We start from the raw sequence: 19153 nt of genomic DNA on the forward strand, positions 1-19153 counted from the left end.
TGGGACTTAGAAAAAAACCAATCCATTTTTCTAAATAGCATCTATGTCTGCCATCCTGCTTCTGTCTACTGTACTGTATCTCCGCTATACCCAGCGCTTTTGTGCTTTTTTAAAAAAACAAATCAGATCGAGTCATTTAGAGAGAAAATGGAAGGATCAGAATAAAAATGTGAGACGTTTTGCTATTGGTCCATTAATGGCTACGTAATGCTGTAAAGGGTGCTGGCACTTCCTCCCTTTCGTGATTGGCTAATAGGTAGCAAGTCTTTGGAAGGTGTTAAGATTCGGGAGGTCTGTTAGGGAAGAGCTCTCTGATTGGTGGAAAAGACAAGCAGGTTCAGATTAGAGCGAGCGCGCCCCCTTGCCGGCTAGGAACGAATGAGCGCGCGCTCCTGAGAAAACTCGTCTAGCCTGTTAAGAGGGGGCGCGCGTGCGCGTGCGCGCTGTTTGGTGCTACCTATTGCGGGAGCGCGCCGTGAGAGGAGGGGGAGCCGCAGAGCATCTCTTTCACACGCGCGGCGGCAGCGGCTCCTCCTTTGTTCCCCCCCCCCAAACCGCTCTAGAGCTCTCGGGCCGCCTGGCTGGCGGGGGCCGGCACGGTAAGATGGGGGGGGGGGAGAACGTTGATCGCGCACGCGCGTGGATGAATGAATGAGTGAGTGAGTGACCGTGTGAATGCTTTAGAATGAATCGGGAGCCTGCGGGGGGCAACCTCAGCAAAATCAGCATATCCTTATCGGATGGGGGGGCGCCGTTATTTTCAGGCTGGAGCCGGAGTCTCATCTCTGCGATCGGCTTTGAGGGTAAGAAGGTAAAGGCAGGCGGGGGTGTGCCGAGTCCGCCTCTTTAGAGCCCCCAGGCATTTTTTTTTATCTCTCGCCCCCCTGCTCTCCTCCTACAAGCATACAATACTTCCTCCCTCCCTCCCCCACCCAAGCCTTTGCATCCTTTTTGGTACTTCTAAGCATCCTTGTTATTGATTTTTCAAGCTCTTTGTGGGAATGGATTCCTTCCTGATGTGTCCTATTTAGGTTTCAGTAGTTCATTTATTATTCATTTTATATCCCTGCTCTTTCGATATTTCTCAAGTTATTCCCCCCAGATCTCCACCACAAACTGGTTGTAGAGAAAACAGAGTTGGAAAAATGTAGAATTGGGGTATATAATTTATTAAATTAATATGGCAACACAGAAAATCAGATTATTTTTTGCTGATCATAACATAAACTTTGTGTTCGGAAATATTTCAGAATGATAGTAAATGCTAGCTTGGATTTCAGAGTGTTAAATTCACTTCCCTTTGTTCTTAGTCCTTCCTCCCCATCTTTTTCTGATAAGCTTCTTTTCACCTTTTCTACCATTGGTTTTTCTTCCATCCTTCCATTCTGCATCCCCACAAAGCAAAATTCCCAGAATCTGTGTTACCACTGTTGTTTGTGGTAACAGTAGTTAGTCCAATAGTTCCAGTAATGGTGAAGAAAAAGTAGATTGTAATCCGCTTGTATATCACAATTGTAAAGGATCATATACTGCTATCTGATCTGGATGCTGAGATTGTGAACCATGTTGGACCAGGCAGGCCTTAAGGGTTGTCTATTGCTCTTACAAAAGGATGTTTATTTAAGATTGCTTGATACATATTTCACTATTTTAAGGAATCCTGCTAATTTTTAAAAACACAGTAGTTGACTGAGAGAATTCTGGTTTTGTGATGTTTAAAGTTGATTGTACACAAGTAAAGTTAGTCCATGTGTCACTCCAGTTGTTTCCTTCACACTTACTTTCTCAGGGGCTAATTCAAAGAGCTCTTTAGTATGGCTTTTCTTCTTTTCTTTGATGCCATTTCATCTGTTGGTTTTAATTCTTATGAAGAATAATTCAATTTTCCTCTACCCCCCCTTTTTTTAAATGGTTCTAGTCTTTGGTTATGTGGTTCTTCCAACTGTATTTTTAACTTTGGTACTGTTTTCTTGTATTGTCTCCAAGTCTTATCCCCTTTCTTTTAGGAAGTGTGAATAGGCATTATTCCTATTCTTGTCTCCACTTTCCTATGGGCTAATTCTAGAATATTTGAATAGAATCAGAATAGAGCTGGAAGGGACCTTGAAGGTCTTCTAATCCAGCCCCCTTCCCAAGCAGGAGATCCTATACCATTTCAGATAAGTGATTGTCTAGTCTCTTCTTAAAAACCTCCAATGATGAAGCACCCACAACGTCTGAAGCTGTCGTCTTCACTTTTAGGAAGTTTCTCCTTAATTCTAGATTGCTTCTCTTCTTAATTAGTTTCCATTCATTGTTTCTTGTCCTGCCCTCTGGTGCTATGAAAAACAAATTGATCCCCTCCTCTTTGTGGCAGCCTCTCAAATACTGGAATAGTACTATCATGTCCCCACTAATCCTTCTTTTCTCTAGACTAGCCAAACCCAAGTACTGCAGCCGTTCTTTGTATGTTTTAGTTTCCAGGCCTTCAATCATCTTAATTGTTCTTCTTGCACTTTTTCCAAAGTCTCAACATCTTTTTTGTAATGTGGTGACCAAAACTGGATGCAGTATTCTAGGTGTGATCTTACTAAGGCTTTATAAAGTGGTACTAAATACTTCATGTGATTTTGATTCTATGCCTCTGTGTATACAACCAAGGATTGTATTAGCCTTTTTGGCTGCTGCCGCACATTGCTGACTCATGCTTAAGTGATCACCCACTAAGACTCCAAGGTCTGTCTCACAGTTACTGTTTTTGAGCCTAATCTGCACTTCTACCTTTGGTTTTTCCTACCCAGGTGTAAAACCTTGCTTTTTGTCACATTAAATTTTATTTTGTTGGCTAGGACCCATTGTTCAAGTCTGTCAAGATCTTTTTTGGATCCTGAGCTTGTCTTCTGGGGTGTTGGCTATTCCTGCCAGCTTAGTGTTATTTGCAATAGAGTTCCCCTTCTATTCCCTCAAGTCATTTATGAAGATATTGAAGAGCACTGGGCCTTAGACAGAACTTTGTGGTACCCTACGGCTTACTTTCTTCCATGTGGATGTAGTACCATTAAGGACTACTCGTTGAGTGCGGTTTGTCATATTGAAGGGGTTTGGACTAAACCTGTTCAGTGAAAAGGGTTTAACCAGGATGTCCTCTAAGACTCACTTCTTGTCCCTTGTAACGAAGGAATGGAAGTGCTTTCTACCTTACCCTTATTCTTTTTCTTCCAATCCAATTCCCTTATTCTGTTCTGCTTTTTTTATATTCATATATTCTTCTTCCCAGCTGACAACCATTCACCAAGTTTTCTTCTCAACATGGTCATGTTTTTGTGCAAACAAAGGCCAAATGCTGCATAAATTTCTCACCTTTCTCTTTTGCTTTTCTTGGAAACAGTCAGGAATGCCAGCCTAGTCTGAGGTAAATAATCTGTGTAGGACTACCAAGAATACAAGAAAAAGCATATAGCCCTTTCAGATGATACAAAAGTTGATGATCTAGAAATACAACATAAATCAAGGAGCATGCATTTAGTCTTACTCCAAGATTGCCCAACTCTGATGGACTCCTCATGTAGATGTCTTTGCATTGTTAAAATGCAAATACATCTTTATCTACAGAGACTTTCCCTCTCATTCATGACTCAGATTTTAGGGTCCCTTATTCCCTGGTGTACCAGCATAGGTATTCTTCTCACTTATGGAGCCTGGAATTGTGCAGCCTTGAGCTGGACTGAATATGCTGTATTTGTGGAAGCTCTTTATTAACAATTGAAGAAGAGTCTTAGGAATGGTCCTATCAAGGTGCTTTCATTTTCCTTGATATATTGCTCAAAATAGTTGTGAATTTCTATCTAAAAGCCCTCTAAATAGAGGGGATGATGTGTTTCTACATGCTCAAGATCATTCATCTAGTATCAGAAGTGCAAAACCTCTGAGGTTTCAGTTAGCCTTCAGATGTGCTAGATTTAACCCTCATATGCCTCTAAAAGTTGCTATATTAAATATATAACTTCAGAAATAGGCAAAATGATTAAATACATGCCTGTGGAGTAAATGCTTTAACTGTATTTAATTAAATGGATATAAAATCAAATTTATGGTTTCCCCCCCACTCCCACCTATTAGTGTCCAACGTGCATTCCTCACATGCTGCTTAGAGAGCAGATATGGCCCTGGGCCCAGAAAAAGTTGGACCCTACTGCCTTTTGCTTGTTTTCAACATGAAAGCCTGGTGCTACTTCCAGCTAGTCTAGGAACCTAGCATAAGGTGGAAATGTTCTGTGGTCTCCTCTAGAAACAGATGAAAAGAGGATCTGTTATTTTTACTTTTTCCAACTGAAGAAGCAAAGTAAGGTGTATGTGCTCATTTTATGATCGCAGTCTGGAGTCATAGTTGTTTTGTACCCAACACAGAACTAAAAGATTTGTCTCACTCAACCACTTCTAGCACTAGAAGTGCTTCTTAGCCTCTCAGGGAATATTCCAAAGCACCTAATGGTTTCTAGCAATTGTATTCTGCTTTTCTTTTCTTTTTTCAACTGCAGGTAAACTGGTCTTCTAAATCCAGGGATTCTTATCAAGCACTCAGTGACTCTCAGAGGCAACATGCTTTTTCTTTCAGCCACTTTTGGCTGTTTTCCACTTCTCGCTTACCTTGAGGAAACATTTTCTTCTTATTTGTCTCTCCCCAGATTGATTGATTGATTTGTATTTATTTATAAATGTATAAACTACTTCAGTTGAGACTGACATACAAAAGAGCACTGAGCAAAAATTGTTCTGTGCTCAGACAATTTTTCTAGTTTTTCTCCAAGATTTTCTCCTTTATTGCTCTTGTGTCCCTTATTCTTTTTCCTAATGTTTTATCATAATGAGGAAAACAGACTGGCAGGATAGAACATTTTGGAAAATGAAACATTTCTACTATTTCCTTCATTAAATTATATTATATTATTCTGCCCCCAAAATAAGACATACAATGGAGTACATTTCCCCTTTTGCTTAAAAGCAAAAAATAATAATAATAATTTAAAAATCAGTTTCATTTTTAAATTAAATGTTATCATGATGTTCAAACTGTGCTAACCATGATTGGTATTAACTAAAGTTAGTGAAGTGAAGTCATTTGAAATTATAAATTATACATTTATTTGTTTTCACTAAAGTTAAATCAAGAACAGTCTAAGATTCACACATAGAGCTAACAATATTTGATCTGAAAGGGAAGCGGAAAATTGATTCTGTATAATCCTGAAACTTCCTATTTTTCTTTTTCATTTTATTGAACTGTGATGTTTGGTACTATGTACAAATCAGAACTCATAATAAGATAAATTGGACATTGCATGGACTGTGATTCAGAACTGAAACAATTGGAAAAAGGAGACTCAGCACATAATAATAGTGTTGAAGTTAATCTTTCTGACTTGCCAGATTAGTTAAATCAAGAGATTGAATTCAGTTAGCTAAAAGCAAACAAAAGTAATTTATTTCTTTACTGCCATACTTTCAAGACAATTGTTTACTAGTACTTTATTTTTTATTTTGTGCCTGCAAAGCAGCATCAACTCCTGGCAGCTGCCTGGACAAGTCCCTGCAGTACAACTACTATTTCTGTACTCCTTATGTAAAATTTCTGGGGTAGATTCACAAAGATCCTTAAAGAGTTTCATTGTTACCAGCAATTATGAACCGACACAACCTAGTAACCTATTTGAAAATAACTAGATTAGAATAGGTTATGGACGGATGTGGTAATTGGCGTGCTCCAGATGGCTTATATTGGAAATTTTGCCTATGTGCAATTGCCTAGACGCTGGAATAAAGCAATTTCTTTTTTATATATATACTGCCCACTCTGTGTACCTGTTTATGAGGAAGTAGACCAGAGAAAGATTGCTGGCCTCCAGAGTTCAGGTATAAGGCTGACCACCTGGGCAGAAGCTGGAATGTATGCTCATAGGAACGCTCCCATTTATATGCTGAATAGAATAAGGTTATTCACCATGATGGCATGCATACCATCATATTAATTCAAAAGGGAGGAATGAAGGGAACATATATACTAAAATACTAGAATTAGTAGGAAACTTGCTAATGATATTTGATGTCTTGGTCTCTTGTTTGTATAACTGCACATGGTAAATATCTGTTTCCCATAACACTGACATATATATATTGTGCCCTTTTGTGGTTAGAACATAAATATGCCATCATGGATGGTTATGGAGGTCACACTGACTAAATTCCTGAATTGTTACTGATACCTCATCCCACCAATGACAGTCTCTGGAAATTGTCAGAGTCCATCATTTGATCTCTCCCCACCCCACTCTGGCTGAGAACGTGTATGTCATCCTCCAGGAAATCAAGTGGTAATTAAGAAGACAAATGGAAAAGATAACACCACAGAAAGAAGTCAGATTACATACACTGACCCTTACTATTGTGTGACCTGATGTAAATCCAGAAGTTAGTTTACATTCACTGACTTATACTATGGGAACATGCAAACCAGATTCCAGAATACGCAGATGCCAGAGTTGAGGATTTATGACTTTTTGGGTATAAGAGGACATCGCTTTCTGTCATAAGTTCGTAGTTCTTCCTTGCATGTATGTATGCACCATTATGTGTTTGGAACAGCTAACCATTTAAGCTTGATCAAGATTAAATGCTATTTTACTCAAGCCTCTGTTTAAGTCTCTTGATTGGCAGGTATGAGCTTAGACATATTAATAAATGGACTTTACAATTGCAATCCCTCAAGTTTGGAATTCAAATCCTATTGCCTAAATATTTTAAAGCTTTCTAGACCTAATGTGGCTGATAGAAAAAAGATTATATAAAATGGATGAGATTCTTTGACTACTACAAGTACTCTTGACTTATGACCACAATTGAGCTCACAATTTCTGTGGTTAAGTGAGACATTTGTTAAGTAAGTTTTGCCCCATTTTATGACCTTTCTTGCCACAGATAAGTGAATCTGTGCAGTTGATAAGTTAGTAACCTGATTGTTAAGTGAATCTGGCTTCCTCATTGACTTTCCCTGTGAAAAGGTTGCAAAAGGAGAATCACATGACCCTGGAATACCACAATGGTCATAAGCATGAACAAGTTGCCAAGCATCTGGATTTTGATCACATGATCATGGGGGTGCTTCAAAGGTCGTAACTGTGAAAAACGGTCATGTTCCTTTTTTCAGTGCCATTGTAACTTTGAACGGTCACTGTTGTTAAGTTGACTACCTGTAAAAGATCAGCAATCTATCACTGTAGAATCCTATAAATGAAGTTAACTAGACAATGTATATGATTTACAGATAGTGCTTGTTTTATTTGGAATTAAGCTGGAGTTCACTTCCATTCCCTCTGCAATATCTATTCATTGTTGATAGGTTGATTCTCTATGATTACGGTAAGTCACTAACTCAATAACATTCTTTTCATGCCATTCTTTGAATTGGACAAATTTATTCTCTTTAACTTGTTTTGAGGATGAACAAAGGAATGGAGTAAAAGAAGATGGACAGGACAAAAATGTTTCCATCTTAATCTAAACTTCTAAGTACAGTTTTAAATGTGTGCTTAGAAGGGTTTTGACTTTTTATCATCCAAATCTTGTTCTTTTTTTATACTTATAAATACATGATGATATTCCTTGTAGCCTACCAGGTTACTTAGAAGGTTCTGATATAGGGAGAAAAGGAAACAAAAAATTGCAGGAGTAGTCACTCTGCTCTTCCTTTTCTTCCTACACATGATAAAAAATTATGTTGTCAAGTTTTAAATTGTGTTCTAAGTAGCAGTTTAATTGCAGCAAATTATTATTTCTAAATGTTTAAATCCACTACAGCTAATAGGTAAATCAGTTGCTCCTCTAGCATTCTATCAGTATTAATTTATATATAAATGATAAATTGTAAAATTATACATATGCCTAGCAATATGTATGCAAACAATTTTATAATTTTCTGTGATACAAAAATGCTACATAAAAATCCAATCAATTTTTAGTGCTAGTTTTAGAGTTTCTTCCAGCATTTTTTTTTTAAAAAATAAGTCAGGTTTGTCACAGAAACTTCCAATGAAGCTATCATTGAAACAATGCTCTTATAAATTGCATTGGCAGAAAAATTAACTTGACAGTAAAACTGTTTTAAAATCCTATAATAAAAAACAGATTTAGTCAAATGTGGATTCCATTTATTAGTGATATTACTAAGGTACCTAGAAATTGGTAAGAAGTAATAATATAATTTCTCCTTTTTTATGACCCTGTAATCCCTTAATTTGGGATAGCAACAGGCAACATGATAATGTAATTATTAGTTATAATTACTACCATTTGGAATTGATATAATAAACATTGATGTTGAATGTTTATGCTTTCTTCAGTTATATAGAAATAATATTCCTAGGGTATCAGCTTCATTTTTTTTCTTCCTTTTTTTGCAGGAGGAGGCTCTTCCTTTTTCTGTTTAGTTTATTTTTGGTTTTATTTTTAGGTTAATAAAAAAGCAATATTTTTAAAATAATATTCTGTGGGGAAAAACAATTCTAAAAATGCTTTATTTCAGAATATTAATAGTATAATGAATGCATTAAAATAAATAATTCCAGTTAAGCTTTTCTGATAATTATCCTTGGAAAGCAGACAAACAGAATAATCTTAACTTGTTAATTGGAGCACTGATCTCACATTTTCAAGGAACTTTCCAACAATAGAATGCAGGTGAATGATGTCGGCCTCACCTGGGTGGAACTGAATGGCAAAGGTAGCATCACATCAGATGAAGCAAGCTCTGCCTTCTTCTGTAAATGTGTTGTGGCATTGCACATGCCTTCAAATGAAGTGGAACTTGCAGTGTAATACTGCTTTTGTCATCTTCATAAAAGCAAGATCCTTTAGAGGCCCACGGTTCTCCCTCCCTATATGGAGGAAAGAGGCTGTCTTCCATGGGACAGAATTCATTAAGCTAACATTGTTCAACTTTACTGGGCATATCTGGGAGCCATCTGTTGCAACAGATTGTCAGCCAGCCACTACTGAGGTGTAGCCTTTGGGGTATTTTGGAGATTGGGAATTTCCAACTTGGGACGAACCACTTTTAGGAAGGGGGAAAACCAGGGGTGGATTTCTCCCATCCAGATTGGAAATATCCTTCCTGAATGTACCCTAGGATCCTGTCTCATAGAAACTGGAGATCCTTCTAAAGGCTTGGCCAATTTAAAAAAAAAGTGCTGGAAGAAACTAAAGCTTTTCAAGAAAGAGGTAACAAAAGCCTCCATAGTTGGACATTTCACAATCTGGCTGATATGTCCAAAAAGCTCCAGGGCTATTTCTTGCTGAGCCAGTTGGCAGCTGATCACATAGTTATTATGTAACCATACAGGTTGATGTTATGGTTGAAATAATAACAGTACTTAAGACTGTGATCCTATGCATTTTTACCCAGAAGAAAGCCCTATTGAATTCTGGAAACTGCTTCTTAAAATATGTATAGACTTAAGTTTTAAGCCATTGGTGAACAATGTGTGCCCCCCCCCCCCGTTCTTTTTTTGTAGCTAGAGTTTCAACTGACCATTGTTGCATGAAAATGATGACAATGTTTTTTTCACCCTTGTAGGCAGAATATGTATGAAAACTGCAGTAAAAGTCTTACCTCTCCAAGAACCAGTTCAGGAAAAATCAACTTATTGTCACTACTATGACACTTTTATTTCCTAGTCATCTAAAGCCTTAATTTTTTGTTCTTTAAGTTAGCCCTATTTCCTTTATCTTTAAATCTGCGAAGTTCCAATCTCTTAAATTAAATTTAATTCCTGATCATTGTTATGAATACATCCCTGTAGATTTCTTGGCAACAGTACAAAAGTATTTGACAGTTGCCTTCTCCCAGCATGTTTTTCAACTTGCCAGTCTAACCTACAGAACAGGTATTCCTTGAATGTTTCTCATCCCAGGTGCAGAAAGTTAGGCTGGTTGCTGCTGAGACAAGATGTTGCTTAATAAGTATTTCTATTGCCATTGGATTCTTCCCATTGCCATCAAATCAGCTGCTAAAATAATTGTGGCCCTTCACAGAAAAAAAAAAATCACTACTCCTAGTTTAATTCAGGCTCTGCTTTCTACAATGTGAAGAATACAATACTTTTGACAGAAGGTTATGTTTTCGTTTAGGGCCAGAATGTACCCTGCAAGAAGTTTGTTTATTTTATTACTAGATTTTTATCCTCCTTTATTATTTAAAAGTATCTCAAGGTGGTGAACTTATAGAATACTCCTAGATTACGGGTGTCAAACTTGATTGTGTCATGGGCCAGATAGTTACAATGTTTTTTGCCTTTGCAGAGCCGGGGTGGGTGTGGCCTGTGCATCATGTATCCAGCCTGGGGGCTGCCAGTTTGATATGCCTGTCCTAGATTCATCTTGAGTAAAATTTTATATATTTTAGAAATCAAGTGCTCATCTCCAGAAAATAAATTAACGTTCAGTTCATATTTAGTTCCTGTAAAAACCAAACTTAAATCAAATTTAAATCAAATTTAAATCTTTCAAAAATTCTACAATAATTAAACCAATCACAAGCAAATCACTTATTAATTGATCTCATCTTTATCTTGAATCTCTCTTTTTCAAATAGCTATGTCTCGATATGTCATCCATTTTGCATTCTGATATCATCTCTGTTCTATGAAGTGCTTCATGAGGTGATAGCCAGTGTGGCAGTTTATCAGCTAATCTTCCTTTGAACTTCTATCATGTACATACAATCAATTGCCTAATATCATGAATCTTAAAATCTTACATTTTACTTTGTCATACCACAGATAGGCATGCCACCCAAATCTCAAATCAAAACCTTTGAGATCTAACAGCCTTGAATTTTTTAAAGTTATCCAATCTTTTAAGCATACCAGACAACAGAATCAATATAATCTAAAATCCGGCAACCCAGACCTCCTCTATCTTTAGAATCTTGTAGCAGCTTATATTTAATTCTTGATTTTTTTTTATTTTACAAAACAAATTTAGATATATCTTTCTGCCACTGTTTGAAAATGGAATCTCTAATCAATATCGGTATAGTCTGAAATAAAAATAACATTCTAGGTCGGGTGTCAAACTCAAGGCCCATGGACTGGATCTGGCCCACGGAGTGCTTAGATCTGGCCTGTGAGACTGTCCTGGAAACAACAAAGGACCGGCCTGCAGTGCCTCTGCTAGCAAAAACAGACCTAGGGGGCTGCATGCAACCCTCCTGTGCCCTGCTTTCGGCCGGGACAGCCTGCTGCAGCCCTTTGCCAACAAAAACATGTGCCCCCCCCCAGCTCCGTTTTCACTGGCAGAGGGTTGCAGGAGGCTGTCCCGGCTGAAAACAGGGCCGGGGGGGGGGGGCTGACAGGGGGCTAGCAAAACAAACTAAAAACAAAACAAAAAGACATTTATCAAGCGATTTTTGCCCCGTTTTATGAACTTCCTTGTCACAGTTGTGAAGTGAATCACTGCAGTTGTTAAGTTAGTAACATGGTTGTTAAGTCCCCATTAATTTTGGTTGTTAAAAAGATCAAAAGATGATCACATGACCCTGGGACACTGTAAGCATCATAAATATGTGTCAGTTGCCAAGCATCTGAATTTTGATCACATGACCATGGGGATGCTGTAGCAGTCATCTGAAAAATAGTCATGTCACTTTTTTCAGTGCCCTTGTAACTTTGAATGGTCCCTAAACAAACTCTTGTAAATTGAGGGCTATGTAACTGGCAGAGCAAAGGAAGCAAAACAAGGCTAATCTTTCACCCTAGAAAGGTTACCATCTAAATTTGACCAGTGGGATGATATTAACTCTCTGTATTGTATTATCTGGGTGTGAAAATAAAGAGATCACTAGAAAGACATTGGCTGGGAGAACAATTTGTACAAGAGATAAATATGATAAATGAAGAGTGAAGGAAGGACATTTCTTGCAAACTGTTTCCAATTGACTTGTCGTGAATCTTTCTTACACTGTTAATTCCTACCTTTTGAGGAAAGATTTTTAAAAAGAGACAAAGATGATATTGCAGCAGTAGTCTTTTTTTTAATTATTTTTTTTTATTTTTCAATATAATAATTCCATCATCAATTAAACAGTGTGTTGTCTGGGTACAGATATCTTTATAAAGTAACAATCAAAATTTACAGCATATTCATTACTTTCACATTAATTCTATAGTATTAAAATGATAATATTAAACATAATAATCATAATATTTGCTTCTCTCGCTTAACATATCTTCTTTATTTCACTAATCTTGGTTAAAATGGTCTTTTGTTTCCCTGTTTCTAACTTCTGTTTTTATTGTCTAACCATTGATAAAATAAGTCCCGTGCCATGTAAAACTCAGTTTGTTCTTTTTCCTTGATTGCTAGCATTAGTCTATTTATTTCTGGAAATTCTAATATTTTCCTAATTACATTTTCATCTGTGGGAATCTCTTCACTTTTCCAATTTTGTGCAAATACATTTCTAGCTGCAGTTAATATATGAATAATTAAATATGCATTCCCCTTATATTTTTCAGGTAAAATCTCCAACAAGAATATTTCTGCCTTTAAGACAATGTGCTGCGTTATCATTTTTTCCAAACACATATGTATTTTTGTCCAATACTTTTTTGCTTTGAGCATGTCCACCACATATGATAATATGATCCAGGTATCTGGTGGCACTTCCAACATTTAGCTGATTTATCTTTAAACATCTTTGCCAACCTCGCTGGTGCAAAATGCCATCTATAAAACATCTTATACAAATTTTCTTTATATGCAGTTGGCATTGTTAATTTATAGTTCCTGTCCCACAGTTTCTGCCATTTATCTAACTCTATTGTATAGCCAAAGTTTTTTGCCCATACTATCATTGTCTCCTTCACTTGTTCACTTTCCAATTTAATACCCAATAAGTAGCTGCACATTTTCTTTATCAATTTTCCTTCTGCCCCGTTAATATCTTATCTAATTCTGTTGGTTCTTTATAAAATCCATATAGTTTAACATCTTTCTCATATCTTGAATGTATCTGCACTTATGAATACCATTCCATATCAATCCCTTGATCACTCAGTTCTTGTATGGTTTTGAGTTCTTCCTTTTCATTCAAGACACCTTTGTATCTAGCAATATTTTCCATATTAATAATGTTTGGGTGAATCAATACTTCCATTGTTGAAAGCCAGACTGGTATCCTCAAATAACGTTGTTCTCTAGTTTTTCCCCACACTAACAATAATGCATTCCTAATGTAATGTCTTTGAAAGTAACCATGTATTTTATTTTTCCCATACTACAAGAAGGCATGCCAGCCCAATTGCAAATCCAAAGTCAGTAGTCTTGTATTCCTCAATACAATCCATTCTGTATGGGTGAACCATATAAGACCGCAGTCTGGTAATGCAGTTCCCAATTCGATAGCCCAAAGCCTCCTCTATTCTTTGCATCTTGCAGCTTTTTAAAACTTATTCTTGCTTTTTTCCCTTGCCAAATATATCTTACTATTACATTATTGAGTTCCTCAGTGTATTTTCCCCCACTTTTATCAGAATTGTTTGCGATAGTATTCTTGGCATTCCAAGCAAAATGGGACCTATTCTGATTGCTCATCTTGGTGAGATGGTCTGCTTGGAACCAAAACTAAAAGAAACACACAAGTAGAAAGAAATGTGGCTGCCACTCTATTCTATATGTGGAATGTGAATAAACACAGGAATGTGTGGTTTCTTTCAAAATAGTATTTAAATGATGCATATAATATTATGTTTTCCTTCATATGAATATTACTTGTCTAGTCCAGTATAGATTCTTATTGGGTGTCCCTTTGAGTTAATTTTGACACGTGGCAATTGCCTGCAGAAGTCCTCACAATTTTTTTTACAAGAGTTTGAAAGCCGTTTGCCTCTTTCCTTGGGCTGAGAGACAGTGACTCACCCAAGATCATCCAGCTGGCTGAAACTGGAACTGATAGTCTAGTTTTTAGCTTGATCCCTTTAACTGGCTGTCAGTCGAGATAATAGAGCAGGGGTGTCAAACTCGATTTCATTGAGGGCCCTATCACATTGTGTTTGACCTGAGGGTGGGTGGGCATGGCCAGGGTGGGCATGGCCAGCTCAATGTGTTGGGGGCACTTGTGGTAGCCCAAGCACTCTGCCAGAGAAAATGGGCTCCTGAGCTCCATTTTTCAGCTGCAACAGCCTACTGCAACCCTCTGCCAATGAAAACATTTTTACTGGCAGGGGCACTGGGGCCAGTCCTTCGCTATTTCCAGGGCGGCCCCGCGGACAGATCTAAGCCCCAGGCCTTGAGTTTGACACCCCTGTACTAGTTAAATTTACCCTTTTCCAATCAGATAACCTCCAGTTGTGTTAATTAACAACTCTCATCCTCTCTACTGCTAAAAGATGATAGAGTTTATTCAGTACTTCAAAGAAAGGATTGTCTTCTTTCTTTGTGGATTGATGTTGCAAATATATTTCAAATGGTGTATGTGTACTGTTACTCTCTATTTTGGGTGCATCAGGTTAAATGAATTGATTTTCAGAACTGGAAATGTTGTAACCTTTAGTGTTGGGCATAATCCTAGACAGGCAGATGGTGACTATTTCACAATTTGAAACTGACAGATTGCAGATATTTTGAATTGAAGAATAAGTACAGTTTTTTCCCCCCAACAGAATTGGAATAGGTACTGGGAAGAGGCAGAGACCTCACATCACTACATGGGACTGATGTTATGAATTAATTGATGCATTGACATTCCCAGGTATGTGAAAGCAATGAATGCCCTGTTTCCAATTTTTTAAAATATAAATAGAAGGCATTTCAGTGATATATTTCATATAACATCAACAATTTAATGGGTTAAAATTGAAAAAAGTATTTAAAATAATGGAAATGGCATATTTAGATAAAATTTTAGATACTTAGATATCTAAATTTTAGATATAATGTAATTGGTCTTAATTTCTTTCACTTGTTAGCCACTTTGAGTGATTGAGATCATTCAATTTATAATTCAAAAGGTTTTACTTTTTCTTATAAATACAAGCTAATTATTCTTTCACTTGAAGCTTTTGATTAAAATATAACATTTGGTCTCCGTTTGTGTTTTGGAATGGGATGTTTCCGGGCATGACTGCAAGTGGATTTCAGCCTGAATGAGAGAAAATGCAATAAGGAAACCAGGTAGAAATAGTAGAATGTGGAAATAAAGATCACCACCTAATATTTTGGTGCAGTGGAACACTTTTGTTTCAGATCCGAAGGCGATATATACCATGATTTCTTTTGCAATAACTTACAAAAAGTGTAAGCAGGAGCTTGCATTAACCATCATACAGTTCTGGCCTATTGTATGCATCCCTGCAGGGAACTAGCCTCCAAGTATATCGCAAAATATCCATTTCCATAAGCAGGCTGCCTTTAGGCAGAGCAAGCCTGCTGTTAGTGTAATATATGGAAGGACAATGTAATTCAGCTGCTGGAGTTTAGTTGTTCATGGAAATACAGACTTATTAGGCTCATTTTGGTTCCCTGGAATCTCCTTGGGTAGCCTGGGTGGGTTGGAATTTTTGTTAAGATTTAAAATGTTAAATGTATATAAGACCACACTTTGTTCAGGAACAAATAGATGGAGATGACTTAAAGCATGGCATAAATAGCTTATTTTTGAATTATTTATCCACTTATAAGTGCAATAGAAGTTAGTTAAAACTGAAGTAGCATTCAGTTAGAGAAATTTCTCTTCTTGCTTATATTTGGAAGCATTTTGCTTTTTAATGCAAAATTAATTACTTTTTAGTTTAGAAGTAGTCCTTAACTTACGATCATTCATTTAATGACCATCATTACAGTGGCCTTCAAAAAAAGCAACTTGTGACCTATACTCGGACTTAAGATTTAAGACCATTGCACTACCCTCAAGATCACATGATTACAGTTTGGGCGCTTGGCCAAACTGGCTTGCATTTATATCCAGTTCCTGTGTCCTGCAGTCACATGATTGCAATTTGTTATCTTTTCTGCCAATTTCCTGTAGAAAAAATGCCAAATATTGCCCATTGGGGAAACTGAATTCACACAACCACATTTCACTTAATATCCACTTGATTAGTTTAATGACCACAGCAATTGGCTTAATGACCATCATCAAAATTGACTTAGCTTACAACCTCAATGACTTATGATGGAAATTCCAGTCCCAGTTGTTGTCATAAGTCAAAGACTACCTGTAAAGACACATTAACTATACTTTCACCCAAACCTTGAGGAATTTCTTAACAAAGAAAAAAAATATTAAAAATCATATTCATATAATAAAGGTCAGACTTCTACTCTTTAATTCCAGACCATTATCTTCTACTTTAGGCATCCATTAAATCCATCCATTATTCTTGTCATCATCATCATCATCATCGTCATCATCATGTATCCTATGGATCAGATACATTGTATAGCTTTTTCCTAGCTTTTTCTTTACCACATTTTTTCATAATCATGCTCTTTCTTTAACCAATATAATGATCTGTCTTGGTTGTATTCATCATCCTGTTGTACACAAAATTTTCCTTTTCAGCCCTCAGTTGCTTCGTTTTCATCCATTAAATTCTTGCAGCTATTTGCTGCAAAAGACTTTGTAGCTCTCTCTGGGTGATTTCAATTCCTGTCCATTTGTCTACTCCTTGATACCTCTACCAAGTCAAAACTCAACAAAATTCATTATGCCTTGGCATGAATCCAGTCATCATTTCTCTATACATGTAATCCTCTACTTAAGACCACAATGAGCCCCCAAAAATTGTTGCTAAGTGAAACATTTGTTGAGTGAATTTTGCCCCATTTTACATCTTTTCATGCCACAGTTGTTAAGTGAATCACTGTAGTTGTTACATTAGTAACATGGTTGTTAAAGGAATCTTGTTTTCCCATTGACTTTTTTGTAAGAAGATCACAAAAGGTCACTGCAATCGTCATAACTATGAGTTATTTGGCCAAGGATCCAAATTTTGATTATGTGACTATGAGGATGCTGCAGCAATCGTAATTATGAAAAACTTATAAGTAACTTTTTTCAGTGCCATTGTAACTTTGAATGATCATTAAATGAACTATTATTTTACAAGAAGAGTTCTCCATTCCTCTGAAAACAACAAAATACCTTATCCCACCAGACTTGAAATCCTAGGCTTAAAAAACTTGTCAATAAGGGCGGATTTCCAAATGGCTGGTAGGCGGGAGGTATCATCTCGTTTGTTCATGCTGTGTGGGCGTTTTTCTATCTCAAATTCTATCTAAAAAGAGGAACCAACTTCTTCCCTCGTCCAACACTTGAAAGTCACAGGACATGATATTGACTTTAAAAAGACCAGAACTATCGCCAAAACTGAACACTTTAACAACAGAATAATCAGAGAAGCCATTGAGATAGAAAAACGCCTATACAGCATGAACAAACGAGATGATACCTCCCGCCTACCAGCCATTTGGAAACCCGCCCTTATTGACAAACAAGTCCCTAACACGAGGAATGACACCAGACCCACACTCACGAGGTCCACACAGGATGTCACCACCGCACATCCACCCAGAAAGCAGACCCAAACCCACACTGATCATGAAGCACGACCAAGGAACAGAAGCCAAACCGCAGCTGCAACATTAGCTATTTCAAACCCCTCCAATCCATACATGCAGCAGACTGACACCCACTATGAAGATGTAGCACGACCACAAAGCCAAACAACAGCTATGCAGCTCACCAGCTCAAATCCCCCTGCAACACAGACTAAACTGAGCACAATCAAGCCCCCACCCAAACAGGACACACCCCCAGCCAATCAGAGCACAAAAAAAACCCCATCCAATCAGAGCACAGCCAAGCTCCCACCCAATCAGTTCAAACCCCCACTAGCAGTTAAAAGGAAGAAACAGCTGCGATCACACATTGCTCCCAGAAGCACGAAGCTGAAGCCTGAAGATGACAAATGAGACTTCGTCGAAACGTCGCCAAGACACTTCCAATTTTACGCGGGAGAAAACCCAAATAACCAAAGACCTACATACAAACACCCGCGAAAACCTCAGAAAACAAATATATATACACACACACACACAATTCGATTTTCTTTTTCTCGATTCCAGTGGTTCTTTTATTCATGTTAATCCTGTCTGTCATCTTATTATAAGAAAACCATTAAATTAAAAAGAATGCTATATTGCTAATTGTTCCCTTGACTTCACCTTAATTTTTCCCTTGTATTAATAGATATCCGAAAATCAGACACAGTCGAATAGAAGAAAAAAACATATTCCAGGTGGCTCCTTGCATTCTAAACATAGTATTAAGGGCTGATAAAAGATGAAACAAGTACATGGATCTGCATTATATCTGAAGTTATTATTTATTTTATTTTTATTTGTTTATTTTAGGAAATTTATATTGCTGCCTATTTGCACATGGCGACTCAAGGCGGCTTACAAGAATATAAAAATTATATTTCCCCACAGGCTTTAGCTCTTTCTTTATTGAGGACGGTTATGTTCAGTAGTGAGAAAAGTGAGGTCCTGCACTTATGTACAGGATAGGCAGAACCTAGCTTAACAATAGTGACTGTGAGTGGGATCTAGGAGTCTAATGGACAAGTACTTAAGTAAGAGCCAACAATGTGTTGCATCTGCCAAAAAAGCCATTGCAGTCCTAGGCTGCATCAATAGAGGGATAGCATTAAGATCACAAGAGGTGATAGCACCACTCTATAATGCACTAGTGAGGCTATACTTATAATACTGTGTTTAGTTCTGGTCATCATGATACAAAAAAGATGCTGAGACTCTAGAAAGAGTGCAGAGAAGAGCAACAAAGATGAGGCTAAAGCATATATTGAATAGTTAAGGGAACTAGGGATGTCTAGCTTAATGAAGAAAAGGCTTATTTATTTATTTATTTATTTATTTATTTTTCAAATTTTTATACCACCCTTCTCCGAGGACTCAGGGCGGTGTACAGCATAGATAAAACATAAATACCAAAAAATTTAAAATACTATATTCATTAAAAATCTAATTCAATAAGCTGAGTATTTAAAATAAGTGTGTAAAATTATAAAAATAAATTAAACCCCTTAAAAACCCCACTAAC

At 37.1% G+C, this 19153-nt stretch overlaps 1 protein-coding gene across 14 annotated transcripts in view; it reads left to right on the plus strand.

The window, feature by feature from the left end:
• Positions 1–363: 363 nt before the first annotated feature.
• The window catches only part of SMARCA4 (SWI/SNF related, matrix associated, actin dependent regulator of chromatin, subfamily a, member 4), a 68969-nt gene continuing 50179 nt past the window's right edge, over positions 364–19153 (plus strand). For 4 of the 14 annotated variants that reach the window (XM_058166900.1, XM_058166903.1, XM_058166904.1 and 1 more), the window contains exons 1-2: positions 365–599; positions 14691–14779. The gene's annotated coding sequence lies outside the window, so the exon portion shown is untranslated. Of the gene's footprint in view, positions 600–784; positions 804–14690; positions 14780–15134; positions 15202–18280; positions 18330–19153 lie in introns of those variants that run through there. The other 10 variants (XM_058166892.1, XM_058166899.1, XM_058166901.1 and 7 more) reach the window with 7 other exon arrangements.

Source organism: Ahaetulla prasina, chromosome 2 (genome assembly GCF_028640845.1).
Source record: "Ahaetulla prasina isolate Xishuangbanna chromosome 2, ASM2864084v1, whole genome shotgun sequence".
NCBI classification, from domain to species: domain Eukaryota; kingdom Metazoa; phylum Chordata; class Lepidosauria; order Squamata; family Colubridae; genus Ahaetulla; species Ahaetulla prasina.